Raw genomic sequence first — 18,160 nt, 5'->3', positions numbered from 1 at the left:
AAGTAAAAGCAATTATCAATAACATTTGCTAACAATTGATCTATAATAAAGGTTTTTGAAAAACGTTGGTGGCCATCTTTGAAAATAGCACCTAATGTCGTCAAATAGATATAAAAATTTCTAATCAATTAAAAAAGATTAATGTCGCAAATGTTTTATTTTTTATTCATACATCAATAAGGAATGAATAAAGTAAAAAATATAAAAAAAGTATTGTTTTATTATTGATCTATAATGAGGTTTTTGAAAAAAAAATTGGCGGCCATCTTGGAAAATGGCCGCCAATGAGCTTCATAAGGATAATTCGTGATGGCCAGTAGGCCAAAAGGTTTTCTTTTGGCCTAAACTTCATTTGTGCCAAGTTTCATGCTTTTAGCATAATGTGCACAATTCGGCCATATTTCTGCACTTATCTGCTCCAATATAAAAGCATTTCGAATATATAATTTCTAGTTGTGATCTCGTGAATGAAGGTCCCTCCATGTCATTTGTTTTGTAGAAATGGATGGCCATATTCCAACATTTTACATAAACAATATCACGTCTCTTGATTCTTTAGATTTTTTTCAGGAGATGCCATAAGCTCACTCCTTCTGGAAGTCCGCTATATAACCGTGAAACAGGGCACAACTCAAACAGTTCATCATCTTTTTTATCGTCAGTAAATGTGAGTTTACAGGGCTTTTTTCTACTTTGAATTTCAAAATTTGGCACCATGGTCGGGAACGCGTTCGCTCAAAATTAGCACCTTATCACATATGTCCTGCAAAGTCCCTATGGCCTTATCACACCTGTCCTGAAAAGACCCTGTGGCATGACACACATATGTCCTGCCAAGTCCCTGTGGTCTTATCACATCTGTCTTGCCAAGCCCCTGTGGCCTTGTCCTGCAAAGACCCTGTGGTCTTATCACATATATGTCCTGAAAAGACCCTATGGCCTTATCACATCTGTCCTGCCAAGTCCATGTGGCCTCATCACATATGTCCTGCTAAGGCCCTGTGGCCTCATCTCATAAGACCTGCTAAAAACCCTGTGGCCTTATCACATATGTCCTGCTAAGATCATGTGGCCTTATCACAAATGTCCTGCTAAGATCCTGTGGCCTTATAATATATGTCCTGCCAAGACACTGTGGCCTTATCACATCTGTACTGACCAAATGTCTGTGAGCATGACTGACATCTGTCCTCACAATCGACTGGACATACCCGAGTACAATTTGATCCATAGATCACCCTACCAATTAATTAAACACTTAAGCCAAGAGATACGCTCATTCAGCCTAAGTTATAGGTTTACCAATAGTTACATAGTATGTAATACATGACATCGTATAAACAGTAACACAAATAACTTGTGAAATTAAACCTCGCTTCACAAACATGTTACGTATCTTGATTTCAATGAGCTTGCTAAAATCATATAACGACATCAACTTAAAACCAAATTGGGCATATATTTAATATGAAAAGCAGATATTAAAATGAAATGAAAATGAAATCATTATTTTCTTAATCGCCTCCCTCCGTGCAATAGCTTAGATATAAATAGTTCCCTGCATTGGATAGTTCTGACATTATTATCACTAGTAATTGTACAAATTTCAAAATTGAAGGTTTTCTAATGGTAATATTGCTTTTATCAATCGTTGTCTGTTGGTCACTATAAAGAGGACAAAATAAAATAAAAATTCGTCCTGTATATCTCTATGGTTACCATTGGTACAAATTTTATTTCTTCGTGCAATATTTTGATTGCCTTCCGGTTCATGATATTCAATTGTGAGCAGATAACCAATATTTAGCTTAACATGTGTTTGTATTTATATTCAATGGGTTTACTTAAATAGAATTGAATACAAAAACTATCAATCAAATGCTGTTACAAGAAACTATTTTGAGAATAAACTTATTATTGACAACATGTTTTGCGTTGATATATATCTATAAGATATCTAAGAAACATGTAACGGTAGTGGGGAATCTAACATGTAAATAAGTCCTATATTGTTAGCTCATCCTTTCTACTTCATACCCATACATCATTTTCACTCACACATTCGTCATATTCCGGGAGATCAGCTTTTCTTTATAATATATGTACTACTCAACTGTAGGGAACAATCTGAAGATGTTATTCACCTATTTGTAAAATGTAAAAACAAAATCCATGATTATCTGGTTACCCTTACATAGAAGATCTTTTTGGAAAGGCAGATGTTTTGGTTCTTAATTCCATAAAATATGAAACTTTTTGGCCGTTTTAGAAAACTCGAATTTTTTTGTCAACATTACGTTTGATGTCATTAGGTACTAAATCTTTAAGAATGTAGTCTCAGAATGAGGGAAGCGACTCATAAGTTCGTTATTGTGCAGGCAAAGGAGTTATGACTGTGTAAATACAATGGCAATGTAAAGGTATTAGCATATAGGCTATATGTAATAGAAAAATATGCAGTGCATGTATATCAAATATATCAAAGAACATATTGTTTAAGATATTTATTTTATGACATCTTAGACGAATACTGGTTTCTCATTTATAGAAACTGTCAGTATCTACATCACATAGAACAAGTAAAAAGAATTTTGAACAACGGAAATTGTTTGGGGAATGTGAGACTAACCACCTTTAATTTGGCGTAATTTAGCAATGTACGATGAAGTTTTAATAGACTTTTTTTTCTTTTATGCACAAGATCTTTTTACTAATATCTGTCAAAAACTTAATATTTAAAATATTTATAACATATTTCGGAACTTTTTGGGGATGTGTAATTGTATCGAGTCCAATCACTATCTTATCAAAATAACAATATAAATTCATTATAAAAGTATTTTAAATAAAGTTATTCCTAGAGATACTTAAACGGCGTGGATAAAACACTGATTTACCGTCGAGTAACCCAACCTTCCGGTAATTGTGACGCCACCAAAAAGTCACATTGAAATATGACTTACAATGACCCGAATGTGGTACTAAATTAACGGTTAATCAAATTTTACCCCACGTCGTGTCGGCATCTCGGAAACAAAGTTTTGCATGTGGCTATTACAATGATCGTTAACATGATAAAAATACGACCATTTCGAGACAGTGAATTTAATTTTTTGAGCTGTTCTCTCCGACAAAAACGTGACTTATGCCGTGGTGTGGCGTCGGTCGTCCCGCCTGACTTTTTCCTTTTCTTTAATCTCTTCTCCAAAAGTAGTACATACTTGGTCATTATTAAATTATGATTTGATAAGTGACTAAAGCTATCTACCATTTGTGATGATTCTACATATCAAGACAATGAAAATAACAATATGACAAATAATATCTGTACGGCGGCGTATTAGGGCCACTATATAATTTAATTTATCTTGTACGTACAACTTAGTATCTTGTACGTACAAGTTTAATATCTTGTACGTACAAGATAGTATCTTGTACGTACAAGTTAGTATCTTGTACGTACAAGTTAGTATCTTGTACGTACAAGATAGTATCTTCTACTACGTACAACTTAGTATCTTGTACGAACAAGTTACTATCTTGTACGTACAATTTTGTATCTTGTACGAACAAGTTACTATCTTGTGCGTACAACTTACAGTATCTTGTACGTACAAGATAGTATCTTGTACGTAAAACTTAGTATCTTGTACATACAAGTTGAGTTGAACTGCTGTTCATTACCGCAGAATTGAGTCACCCGCCTGATTTTTTTTCGTAATTAAAGATAGTCTGTCTACTTTGAATTGCTTCAAGCACGATCACATGTTTATTAACTTATTTGACAATATCAAAAATATTTATATATATTAATGAGGACAATATCTTGTTCACAATCGCCGAAAATTGAAAGTGAAATTGCCGGATTGAGTTTGAAACTGTATAGTCACTTGCATTATTTTGAAACTGAAACTGTATAGTTCCTTTCGAGGAAACTGTATAGTCGCTTGTTTTATAGATAAGATATATTTAGTGATAAAATGGACATGATACATCTCCGACGAATGATAAGTTTTATCTATTAAAAAGAGGAGAAAGTAACTTGTACGTACAAGTTAGTATCTTGTACATACAAGATAGAAACTTGTACGTACAAGATATTAACTTGTACGTACACGATATTAACTTGTACGTACAACATACTATCTTGTATGTACAAGATACTAACTTGTACGTACAAGATAATAACTTGTACGTACAAGATAAATAAAATTTTCTAGTGGCCCTAATATACGCCGCCGTATATCTGCAATTGAAACTAGTATACATTATACTACAAAAAGTTGACAATAAAGCATCTATATTAAATCCCAAAATGGAAACTTACATTTCGCAGTCATGATAATTACAAAACATAGCTGCCGGCGAATCTCGATTTCCAAGATCGATGATATTTCTTTATTTCTCAGTGGTTACTTCTATACTTAATTGTAATTCCTAAAACATATACATTCTGTATAGGAATTTTTCTTAAACATAGCAATGTTATCTGATTGCAAACACTGGGAGATTAGAAATAAGGTTGGGACAGACAAAAACAGAGATATAGCCACCAACACAAGATTATTTATCAAATTAGTAAGATATAAAATAAGATTCGTGCTCCAAAATATATCAAACTAATATTTTGATAATTACACTGTACAATAGCACGTGATTAATCATTACAGAAAAGACCACATCGTTATTATTTTTACACTTGCGCCCTTCTATGTATCTCTTGCTCAAGCGTTTTTTTCTTAAATTTATGCAAGACGTCCATATTGACGATTAGGTTGGATTTGGGAGAAGCGCTTGTAAATTATTGATAATGATTTCGTTTTTGATAGTTTTTATTTGAATATCTGTAATATATAGATATATATATATATATAATATGTATAGGGTTTGGCTGCGTGACGGTATAAGGCGGTAATATTTACAAGATTTTATCTTTTGTCGTCTTCCTAAAATGAATTACAACCGAATGTATTCGATCACAGTCCAACGCAGTTACTTTTGGCAATGGGATGGAAGCTTGAACTGTCGCCTTGTCCAAATAGTCTATATAGAGTGGTTTTGTTCCCTGCCAAGCGCTCGCCATAATTATAGGAAGTGGGTACGACTGGTTTACTCGTTGCCAGTATAATGCGACGGGTTGGGTAAGTTGTATGTTGTCTTCGGGGTTAGACTCCAGTGAAAGCGCTGTAGCAATGGACAATGACCATAACACCGCAGTCTCCCATATCAGATACTTACACGGGCAACACTTACATAAAGGAATACCTGTGCTTTCAGTTGTTGTTGCCGATAAGAGATTGTGTATGGGAAAATTAATACTTGTAATTGTCTTTGGTAGTAGGTATATGTTTGTGTGAATATGGCAGTGCGTGTGTAGGTCTGTCTGTTCTTATTTTACTGGGGTTGTTTAACGAAAACTTGTTTGTGAACAACAATAGTGGTCTCAGTGGCGTGTGTCTAAAGTCACTGGCTACTATACAGATGTAAGGAAATCTTGGAATCTGAGAATCGTTAACTCAAAGACTGAAAATTGAATCAAGAGTTAACTCCGATCCCAATACATGGAGAAATAGCGGCATACTACAGGACTAAGAAAACTATTCCAATAGAACAAGCAGTGTTAATTATCTAACCATTGTGTAACCCGGTTTATGGTCTATATAGTTATTAAAGCGAATGTATCTTACTTATAGATTATACCAATGTTGCTGCCATCGGAATAGGATCCGGATTTTGATTTGTCATTGATGGTATTGGTACGATAGTAGTAATTGTGCTGGTCAGAACGTAATTCTAGGAGCCAATCGGACAGCAGGAATCCAAAGTCATGCTACAGATATGACAGAGATGGATAGTCGACAGAAAAATTGGAAAGGCACGTAGATTAAACTTTATTCTCACGGACATTATTTGTTTAATTTTATCTATTGGTAAACCTCGTTTGTTCCTTTCCAAATAAGAGGGTACACTTCAAAGTCGTTTATGATATGTCCTAAACTTATTTATGAGGATTACCATAGCAATTCTGTAGGTGACGTCTGATTGCATGATACACAGTTCACAGGACAAATGTCATCACAAAAATTACCCGTTTTACCCGCAATACAGTCTGCAAAAAGAATTCCAATTTATAGAATACATCTTAAGGTTTAGTCGATTTTTGTTTTTGCGATAGAAATAAATATCATTTTAGTGTTTAAATACTCATAAGATGTTTGTTTGTTTTGTTTTATTATTTTAACAGCCATGGTCATGTAAGGACGGCCCTTCATAAGATTGGCAACATAACCACACAAGTTCATATTCACCTACTTTTACAATGTCCCGAATCTTTCTCGCAACTCCTATGGCAATTTACAGCACAATCTTGTTGACAAAAGTCGCTATATTTCCCGGCAAAACAATCTGTAATTATGATCACCATAATAATATATCTGTGTACCTTTCACAAGTGTTTTTCTGGTTCGGTGAGCAAAGCACCTTATTTATTAGGAGAGTCAGCGAGGAACCAAATATTTCAAAACTCATAAAAAGAAGGGATCGTCCAGAGGACTAATGACGATGTGTCGTGTAGGCTAAACTTTACTTTTTGTGATAAATCCCTTTCCTTCTAACATCCAGATCACCAAATGGGATTTGAAAATGCATAGAAATTTGATAACCGCCCAAGTGAGGAAGGCAGTGGGTGGTTTTAAATATAACAAAGTCTGTTGATATGTCAATTTGAATGTACAGTTGCTGTTGACAAGTTCTTTGTATTTGAAAACTTACAGAAGCAGTGGCCAGATACTGCGTTACAATTTCCTCCAAAGAGCTCGGGGAGCAAAACTTGTTACAATTTTCAGAACCATATGTTCCTAGTGGACATCATACGTAGAACAAAAAATACAAATCATAAATTGAAACATGTGCGTAGTCAGAAACACACACATTTAAATACCACATGGAAATATATCAAATGAAGATATTAACGCTTTAGAGTTAATTATTGAATGTGTAATAATATTACATTATTTACTACAGATATGGCTACCAGGATACGTGGAAAAAGCGAATGAAATACAAATTGAAATAAAACAAACGTTTCCTTTGTATATACTGATTTTGTGTTAAATATATTTAACGATTAATTCTTGCTTCTCTCGATTTCATGAGGTGATTGATTGAGTTTCTCTTGAAACAAATTGAAAGAAATGCAAAGCAATTCTTGTTAATTTGTTTTGGAGTGATGAAATCGCCTTAAGCAAGATTCAATCCTTTTATTTCAATTCAATTGCATTTAATTCATTAGTATTATTTCATTTAAAAGTTTTGCGAGTTTCTGGGTTTACAAGTCTACAACGAGAGATGTAAGAAAATAGTCCGTTATTAGAATACAACTAATTAATCCAGATGAAACAGATAACATTTACAATGAATTCAGAAAAGATCGTCCGCAAAATCTGCGGAAGGATAATGTCTAGACTTCACACAGGTCCAGGACAGCGTAATCATCATACCAGTCACGTGTTTTAGGTGTTTCTCTCCTGTTGTAGACAGTGACATACCGAGCTACACTCGGACACTCATGTGTCAGATTTAAGCTCACATCAGCCGGTAAAAGACTGTTATACCTTATAACAGAGAGTTCCTTGTGGAGGGATAGTGGTAGAGGTTGATGTATACAGTGAGTACCCCCCAAAACGATGCTTAGAACCACCTATTAAAAAAAGATGTATTTGTATTAGTTGTATAGTTGCATCAGATGTAATCGTTATCGTTTGTTGTCAATCACGCTTGATATTTTCATTGTTACTTGCAAATAGAAACATTGCGGGTCCAATAATTAGGATGCTTAACGGAAGATTGCATTTTCAAGATTTGAATAATGTGAATTATGTTGACTTTTCCGAATCATATTCAGAATTCTTATCACATTTCTGAGTATTTTCTATTCGTATAGTAAGGAGTCTATTATCGATAAATCAGCTTTTAAAATAGCGCATTCATAGTACACACCAAAACGATGCCCAAAACCACCTATCAACAAGAAAAAATATTTGTATTAACTGATTAATGTGCGAACTAATTATATAAGTAACCATAATAAGTATATACATTGTATGTACTTCATTGTTAAACATTCTAATATAAATGTAGGTGGCTGTCGAGTAGGGGTTGTTACGAACATCCAAATATTGATGAAAATCAATTTACTATTATTTGTGTATATAAATCAAACACTGTTTGGCCTCAAACATCAGGTTTATGTACCATCATCAAAGAGAATTTGATATCTAACTATAAACCAATGGTATGATGCAACAGAAATACTGACTTCCTGCTAACTGGTCAGACATGCAATCTAGGGATGTTTGGAGAGAACTGTGCCCACAGTCGCTAATAAGGTGTGGTACGGTAAGCATGGCCGATGAAAGAAAATACTGTTTAGTGGTGAACAAGCCACAGAAAGACAATTTATTTTTTTCTTTCACATAATGGCTGGGATTTAGAAGAACGGGATCATAACGGAAATTATATTGCAAATGTTGAATATGAACAGAGGTTTAAAGGCACAATGACAGAGGATAACAATATGTCTGAGGAATATAAAAAAACTGATCATTCATCTCAACTGGATATGAGGCATTTGTTATTGAAAAGGACCCCTTGTTGAATTAGGGACATCATTGTTTTAGTCAAACTTGTGTAACCATTGAAACTTTCAGACAGACGTGGTAGGAAACTGAAACCCAACCAAAATATTCTATCATTGCAGAAAAAAGATGTGCAAAATGTTTTTGGGCTATGCTGCTACGTTGGCAAGTCTGTAAAATCCTAGATATATAAAGAGGAAAGATCACAAACTTGTTTGGCATAAACGTGACATTATGCCTAACTGTGTTATACAGTAAAAGTAAAAAGCTATAAGTTGTGAATCTGTATGGTTGGATAATTTATTTCAGACCGTGAATCTTGAGGATAGAATAATGAATCAACTGCGGTAATGTTTGTGTTGAGCAAAAGTGTTTCATTATATACATGAATCGGATTCTGTCTTATACAACCCTTTGTATGTGCCTTGGGCATTGCCGCCAAAACCTCATAAGGTAGGGAATTTTATTTACTCAGCATGCGTAGCTAGAGCCATAACAACATACTGCGCATCAAACTGTTTCATACTACGGGAAAATACGGAAGTCATAATTTATAAAAATAATTATGACACTTTATATATTTTTGCGTTTCAAAATATTTCTCAAATGGCTTATATGCGTGATAATCCGAGAATTGCATAATGGATGGTAAGACAATTAGTGCAATTTGAAATAAAGCTAATTTAGGATATCACTACTTACTTCTGTAGTTAAATAGTGATGTAATCTATCGTCCACGCCAGTCCACTCTCCACCAGGCTTGTTTTTACTGATCAGCCTTGGTAAGAAACTACAGCACAGCCAGAATTCATATGTTTGGTTGGTACAACCGTCTATGGCCTTACTTGCTGACCCATTTTGTTGACGTCTTGATCAGATGATTTGAGTTGCTGTTTTTCCTCAAAGCGATATTAACTGACGATTACGAAAAAGTTCTTTAGTTTCTCATGAAACATTACTTCCTGAATGAAAACCTCCATACGATCTATTGTTAAGACACGCAGAGATAAAAATCAAAAGGAAACAAAGAGCTAGGAGCAAAAGAGTCTGGTCTAGTTTGTGTTTGAATTTTGCCGTCAGTAGGGAGTGCGCTTAAATAGCAAACAGATATGGACGACTGCACAGGAAAAACGATATCTTTTTTCATGACAAAGTCGTGAAGAATGGTGATTTGCTATTATGTTAACTGAAAAGTTACTTTTCATAGTTCAAGTGTGGCTGACAGTGATTTTGCTCTAAATTTGTAGGTATGTTTTTTTCAGCTAATGAAAAGCTCTTACCAATTTGTGGTAAGCCCCTCGATTTGAAATCTCAAAAACTAAAATACAAGCCGGGGAAAGTAACGGGAGTCTTGGGAATGCAAATCATATATTAAACAATGATAAATGATTTCACTAAAAATAAATATTGAAATAAAACTATATATTTCTTTTAAATGCAGCTTAAAACAGACTACTCGTTAAAATGGATCCACCTATATATTGTATTCCGTTTATCATATATATCAAGGATGCATAGGCTGTAAGCACATTAGAGATAACTTTTTTTTTTGGAAAAGTCATAATAACTGCAACAAATTTTGTGTATATAAACAAATGCTTGACGAATGCATAATCAGTAGGTTTAAAAGACATTTTAATCTGGGTATATATGGCATGTAAATGTTGCAATAAACATTAAATTAATCAAGCAAGCAAAAATGAGGACAAATGAATAGTGTTGGTTATATCTGCAAATTAAAACTGCATAAAAATTATGCATTATAATGCAATCATATACCTAAAAAAAGCCTGATGCTAGTGGAACATGTTACGTTTAGAAGCCTGTGTTGAATAACTGCGAAACAAGCTTTATTTTTGCAACAGGACTAGTATAAGGAAGGTGGTTGTGGGAGGTGTTTTCACCCAACATATTTAACGTTTTAATATGCTTTCAAGTAAACATTTCCTTACTAATGATCCTTTTACATGGGGTAGTACATTGAAGCTGATTATCATAAGACTGCTAAAGGAAATGGAAATACTTAAAGCAACCACTCGAATCAACTTGAGTTGATTCACCCTCAAAAGGAAAAGGAAATTATCTTATGCACATACACAATTCTAGTATTATGAAGGACTTAAAAAAACCACCTTGAGCGACAAACACATACTCAAATATGTAAGTTTACCATTTAAATACATTAGTACACCTATCTTTTAATGTTTATCAACTTTGCCCGATTGTTTGTACATAAATGCTGGCAATGTTAATCACCCTCTATTGTAAGAAAAGTTATTGTAAGAAAGAAATTAATATGGAATGAAATAATATATGCAGGACATAATTTCATGATGTTTCCCATCTAATATCAAAAACTGGAGCAGACATAATTCGTGTTTTTCTTTAGTTACAAAAGGTACATACTTTACACCATTACCAATTATCTAAAAGTTTGAGCTTCTAATTTTACACTTCAAGATGAAAATATCAAAATTGGATTAATTGTGTCCAAAAAATAATCCGTGGCACTATGCCTAACATGGAAGGAAAAACTGTTTAAGCTGCACCAAAAGCAAAATTAATTATTTTATTTTATAATTTTGTGTTAATTCTAGATAAATATACACTACGATTAAACACCAATTATGGTTCAAGTGATTGAAGTATCGTTAAATGCCCTATCGGGCGTGGAGAGCATCTTTAATAAAAAGATGTTTGATGGGGATAGTTGATTGGCTATAACATTTTATAGGCTCCGATCAATATACAGAAAGGTTTACTTATTTCACTTACATACAGCTCTTGATGAGACTATACGAAAAACAATAGGATTAGAAATGGATTTCCCAATATCGTAACATGTAATCTGGACACCAAATGTCTGGCTGTTTCTCCTTCCGTTATTATACATACGAACTTTTTATCAAAGACACAACAAGTTTTACATACATGTAGACACTTTTTTAAAACCTTTAAATCAAATTCCAAAAGAGAGCTTGTACGTGTTCTGAAAAGGCATTTAACTTATATTATGATTCCTTGTACACAATTGGTTACAAAGCGCACAAAAATAATTTAAAACATATATTTGCGGAAAGCTGTAAGAAAATTTTACTGCATAAGAAAGACTATAATATAATATATACAGATTAAACCAGCCCATGAAGTTAAAGGCGAATTATGTATTTTAGACCTCATACGTTGGGTTACTCCCGTTGTTCTTTGCCTTTAGTTTTTTATCCGAATAGTGCTACCACCGTTGCATTAATAAATCCCACTCAATATTCAATGGCTTGTCTTCATGTTTGATTTTGGTGTAAAAAATGCTACTTACATTACCCTATATCTCCAAACTAAACGGTTGAGCCCAAAAGCTACAGACTATCTTACAGTTAATAAACTAAAACCAGATTTTAATATATATGGTGAGTGGCTCAGCAATTAATTCATTTTGGATTTTAATAATATTTGAAAAAAATATACAAAAAAGTTATTTCGCCAATAGAGGGTAATCAACAGACATCTTTAGAGGATTTTTTCAGAAGAAACCCGTTGATTATTTTTTCTTCGGGAGAAGTAGAAAAAATTATAGTTGAGCTAGCTAGAAAATGTGTGAGATTCTCTTACCAGAGGGGTCATATACGGATATTATATATTATATATTTATATCAAGGGACCATATAAAAAAGGTGATTTTGCAGTTAATTTACATACTTAAAACCATGAAGTACTTCGCTTCTTCACTTTATTGAATTTTAAAATCGTGTTCTGTTGTTTTCTTCTTTTATCCATCTCATTTTAGGAGGCGAAGAAAACACCAGTACACCCCAGTAAAAATTTCGGGGGGGGGGGGGGGGGGCGGAGGCGGGGGGGGGGGGGGGGGGGGGGGGGGGGGGGGGGGGGGGGGGGGGGGGGGGGTTTTCAGGGGGGGAGGGTTTGGAGTGGGGGGGTGGTTGGTGGGGTGGATGGGAAGTGGGGGGGGGGTGGGGGGGGGGGGTGGGGGGGTGGGGAGTGGTACATGTAACTTATAATATCAGTCAGGCACATTAAGTAATATATATATATAATATTAGTTGATGAAATCTTTGAGTTGTAATTCACCATCATTGTTTCATTACGGATGTAAGATATACTGATAACTTCTTGGTCGTTGATCATCAACTACAAAGAACTCTTGTGTGCCACAAAAGACACACACACAAGCATTAACCATATGAATCGAGCTCAATAAAACCTTCTTCATACCTGATAAGTATCAAAAAGGCTTCGGTATATTTTCACATAATGTTTGACAAATCACTGATTTTTTTGAAATTTAAAGGTTGAAATTAGACTATGCCTAAAGATTAGCACAAAACACGTTAATCTCGCCCTCAATACCCAACTTGATTTACTCCCGCCACACCATTTGTTGACCTAATTCGAGTTCAATAATTGTCTGATTATAAGAGCGTCATCATAACACAGGCTTAGGTTGAAGTCTAATTACTTGCGTTTGGAAATCTACGAAAATAGTTTCCAAAAATTTTAACATTGGTTTCTCTTTCTTATTTTGTCCTTACGGTCATTAATTACTTTTGCCATGTAAAACCTCTGCTTTTGTGCTCGCAGATCTCATACACACTAAGTTTTAATTGTGTTAACGGCGCTATATTAAAACTAAAGTCGCAACCAGACAGTGTAAGGCAGGTTAGCTTGAGCGTTTCCGTTCTGACAACCTTCAATCACTAACAATATTTTCTACCGATTGATCAGCTTGCATCCATGATCATGAACCAAAACAGGTCACGTATGAGACTTTCCTTAAAAGGGGAAATCCGGGAAAAAGTTTCAAACACACACACCCTGAACTGTTCCGAATTTAGGTGAAATACTTGAATGCTTCCAATCTTTTTCGGGAAGATTTCGCGGTCAAGGTAACAGAATTTTGCACAATTAAAAAAAGAAGGAAATATTAATTAGTAATCCACTAGTACTTCAAAAGACTAACAGAAAACATCCTTCACACAACATCGGTCACTTGGTTTATGTTGTTAGTGGCGCCAATTTTAGTAAAAGCAAGATGTATCAGAATGATAAACTCGGAAAATTCGAACTCGGTGACCTCTGAACACAAGACGAATGCTCTACGTTTGAGCTATCTTGTAACACGAATTATCGACCGCAGTCCCCTATCCCGCTACAAGGCTAACGTCTGTGAACGGACGTTTTTGCCTGCGATAGCAATGGAAGTCACTTATGAGAACACTTTTCTTTTTCTTGATCCGGCTCTGATGAGGCTCCATGCTGAAGTGGCTATTCTCTTTGTCTTAAATGAAATAAAAAAAAAAAAAAAAAAAGACAAAACCAAAAAAAACATCTAAATTCTATATTAAGACAGAATTGCGTAAAAGAAATCAACTATTTGTTGTTAAGTATGCTATGGATATTGCCTGAGTTCTATACTTCTGAATTTTATCACGTGGTACTAACAAACGTGATGACTAGTATGGGAGATAATTGTAAGATAGGAGTTATAATATTAGACCTCGTCAGTTAAAATGATTGGGTTTCTTAATACGTCCCGTCTTACACCTACCGGATAAATAATCTAGAGGACATAATGACGGGTGCATACCGACTGTGTTCCATCTAAATACAACGAACAGCTTCTAAACTACACTCGCGGCTACTGAATCATTAAGTTTTACAATTCCATTTGCCAAATGTTCTCCTCAGCAAATAAATACGGTTTATCTATGGGATTGTGCGTGTCAACCAAGATCTATTCTTTCGGGAAAAATAGAATTTTTTTGTGCATTCTTGTATATGTCCTTGTTAGGTTACGGTCACATATTCAGTTTAAATTGTTTTCCGGGTCTCTTACAATTACTCTTATAAGAAATTTGATTTAACACTAAACATAGCCTACACGGGGTAAGGACTCACCAGACCCTTAGGTGGCTTGGTGATAGAGAGCAGGCGAGTGTTCCTAAAACGGGGCCCCCGTTTTCGGAACATTATTAATGAATTAAATTAAATCCAAACAATCCGCGTGTATACTTCCCTGTTTGGTATAGTACTTAAGCCGTTAAACAGACAGATGAAACACTAAGACGCACACTATGCGCCAGATACATTTTACGATAAACCGGGACAATATCTTTTGTCCATTTATTTTCCGTAAAATCCCCAGCACGATGCATGTAAGGCTAATAAGTTATAACCCTTTCTATATATTCGAATGAACTATAAAACATGTTCAATCACCATTCAATACTAATTAATACAAAGTATAACAGAATAATAGATCAGATGGTCATCAACATTAACTAGTAATTAGAAAATTATTGAAGACTGGCGCATCCTGGTAAACTATCACATACAAATATAAAAATCATAAACTTGTTACTTATCTCAATGAATGAGATAATGTTTTTGACTTAATCTCAAAACCTATTCCAACCCCAAACTAGGTTTATTTATCCAAATAACTGTAGCCTAGGCAGGATTGAAGTTAATCGCCGAGCCGAAAATGCTACAAACGCGGTTAATATCTTCCTCTTAAGTAGTCACGTGTGTACTAGACATAACATCCTACGAAAAAATCTCCCAACTAGACGAACCCTTTTCCTTATAGTCCACTTTAAATATCTTGTTTGTATAATTGGCCGTTATCAGCAAATAATAGGATGCCGTGCCATGTGGGAGGGAGTTTCAATTTGCCCTTGTTTTGTAGTGAATAAAGAAAAATCGTGTTGTTTCCATCACTTAAATGGCACAATACTAATACCAGCTGCTACCGCCACATTGTAATTCATGTTTATTCGACCGCGGCGGAGTCACTATGTGTTTATGTGCTCCTGAATCATTCTAGGATAATCCCAGCAAAAGGGTGTGCCGCGACTCCTTTTTTTACGCGGTGTTTTATGCTTGTACCAAGTGCACCATGGCAACAGTAAATAAGAGCACGTGGAACACATGGCGAGAAAGAAAAAGTAAGAGAAAAGTTATATTCAGCCCCACTAAAATTTTTGTCCATTTTTAACTTAAGCCGTACATTTGAGTCAAAGGGATTACTTCCCAGTAACCTTACACACTCATTAACTTAACCATGTCGTATGACCACCTTACATTCATAAATTACATGCCAATGACCTATGACAAGCCTAATACTTAAATGCCATAGACCCGCAACTTACATGGATGAAACGTTTTCATCATCGTTACAAGGACAAAACCAACGTCCTAGAGTAAAACTGATTATGAAACCATGCGAATAAATGGCTTGGGTAAATATGGTGCATCTCGTTCGGTAAAATGATTTTAATCTTGAGGTATTGCACTTGCCACGTGTGACAAAAAATGATAATGAGCAAATAAACAAAGATGAAAAGCGGGTACAGAGACATCACAATTTATTATGTATAGGGGGCCCGAACCTATAACAACAACTTTAATGACCTATTTTAGATATTTTACATTATTATGTTTCGTCACATAAATCAACTATCGCTACGCAAGGGTAAAGCTCGACAATAATCTCCCTGAGCAGAGTAATCGGTAATTGTAAAACGCCTTGGCTATGCACCGTGGTTGATATCATAAAAAACTAAACTTATATCACGTTGTTAATTCCATTAGGCAAGATTCGTAAACATGTGCTCTTGAACTTCGAGTACGAATTCTGCTGTATCTTCAATATTACGTGCCGAAATACGACCTACAGCAGAAACTATACCCCATCACAAGTTGTTTTTCTATTTCGAAAGCATATACAACCTGGATTCCCAGACGGCCGCAGAAGATTTTTTTTTCATATTATGATGAAATGTATTGCTTTACTTGAATATCAGAGACAGAAAATAATTTCTAATTGCAACTAAAATTTAACATGATATCTGAATAATTGAATCCGTAAGTTCGAAAAAATTTAGCCGAATAAACTATATTAAATCCATGTAAATTGTTTAACATCGAAAATACTTTACACGTTGCATAAGCGTACACTTTCATGTATGAGCAGATGACACATGGAAAAATTCAACATAGATTTCCATTTGGCGTGTGTTCTAGTAAATTGCTCGAAACCGACTGTGTAGAACACGCCGTCCATGGTTAATAGCCAAAGTAATAGAAACTATTTTAAAACCGTTCGATTATTAATGTATCAATTAAAGAGCTTTTAATTAGCCCGAATACTTGAACATGAAACTCACGAAGCACTAAATTTTATCATGTCTAATCTCTATTTAAAAAAAATTCTTTTAGCTTTCAGGACAGTACATACAGTAACTTGGTCTAAGCAACATCCCTAGCTTTGTTGAATGCTCTTTTGAGGTTATCGTCAGACAATAATTTTATATATCCATTTAAATCTCTGAAAACATTGTGCAAAAAACATCATGTGAACTCGTGCGAATACAACGCGGGATCTGTAAAACACTGTGACGTCGTAGCTGACGTTCGGCTCATCGTGATGGTTGAAAACATCGTACAACATTGAATCTTTTGTCAATAGTGAGCTCTGAATGATGGACCGCATCACACCACCCATGCGAGGCTTTTCACCAAACAAGCAACATTATGGTCAAGGTAATTAATCTCAAGGTTTTTGGTTCCGTGTGACTTTTAATGAAGTTCAAGGTCATTCATTATAAAAAATCTGGTAGTTCTTTATCTCGGAATGCTACAGGTCCGATAGCAGCTATCTGGGCCTTTCACAACTTGGTAAGAAGAAGTTTGAAGAATTTAGGTTATTTGGACGCAGTGGCTTGAATAAAGGTCAAGACCATTCATTTTTGTGATAGATCTTTATCTCAGCATGCGATATGTCCAGTAGCTGGTATAAATGCCTTCTAGAACTTGAGAAGAATATTTAGATTTTTTTTCGAAGAATTGCACTTTTGAAATTTGACCCTTGTTTCTCAACTGGACATTTTACAGAAAAAGTGTTGAGTAGTTGTTTATTCCATTTTTGATTCTACAGAATATATCCAAAAATGAAAGAAATTTGTGAAGTCGTTAACGAGATATTGACATTAGCTTAAAACCGGAAGTGAGGTCATAACGGTCATACTTGATTCTTTTAACCAACATAAAAATGTCTATTAATATGGTGACAAACTCATTGGCATATACCGTCCGATTTCGGAGATTCTTTGTATACAACTTTGGATGCAGAAGAGTAATAAAAACATCCAAAGTTGAAAAGCCATAATTAGATAGATATACACGCGTTAAGGTATTTATCGTGTGTATTGTAATGGAAACTTACATATTAACATATGTGTTGTCGCTCAAGATTTTATTCACTTCTTTCGTGTACTAGACTCGTATGTGCATAGTGATTTTATCCTTTTGATGACGAATCACTCAAGTTGATTTGAGTGCTGCTTAGCATTTCCGTTGCTTTAACAATATCATTTATCAAATCTTATGAATATCAGCTGCAATTGCTTTTCAACAAACGTGAAAAATATTAATAAGGAATGTTGGATATTGAATTGAATGCATCAGAGAGAGAGAGAGAGAGAGAGAGGGGTTTCAGTAAGAAACTTACA

This window comes from Argopecten irradians, unplaced genomic scaffold, assembly GCF_041381155.1.
Source record: "Argopecten irradians isolate NY unplaced genomic scaffold, Ai_NY scaffold_0506, whole genome shotgun sequence".
Lineage (NCBI taxonomy): Eukaryota > Metazoa > Mollusca > Bivalvia > Pectinida > Pectinidae > Argopecten > Argopecten irradians.
The sequence above is the reverse complement of the archived record's forward strand: the minus strand, read 5'-3'. Positions refer to the sequence as shown.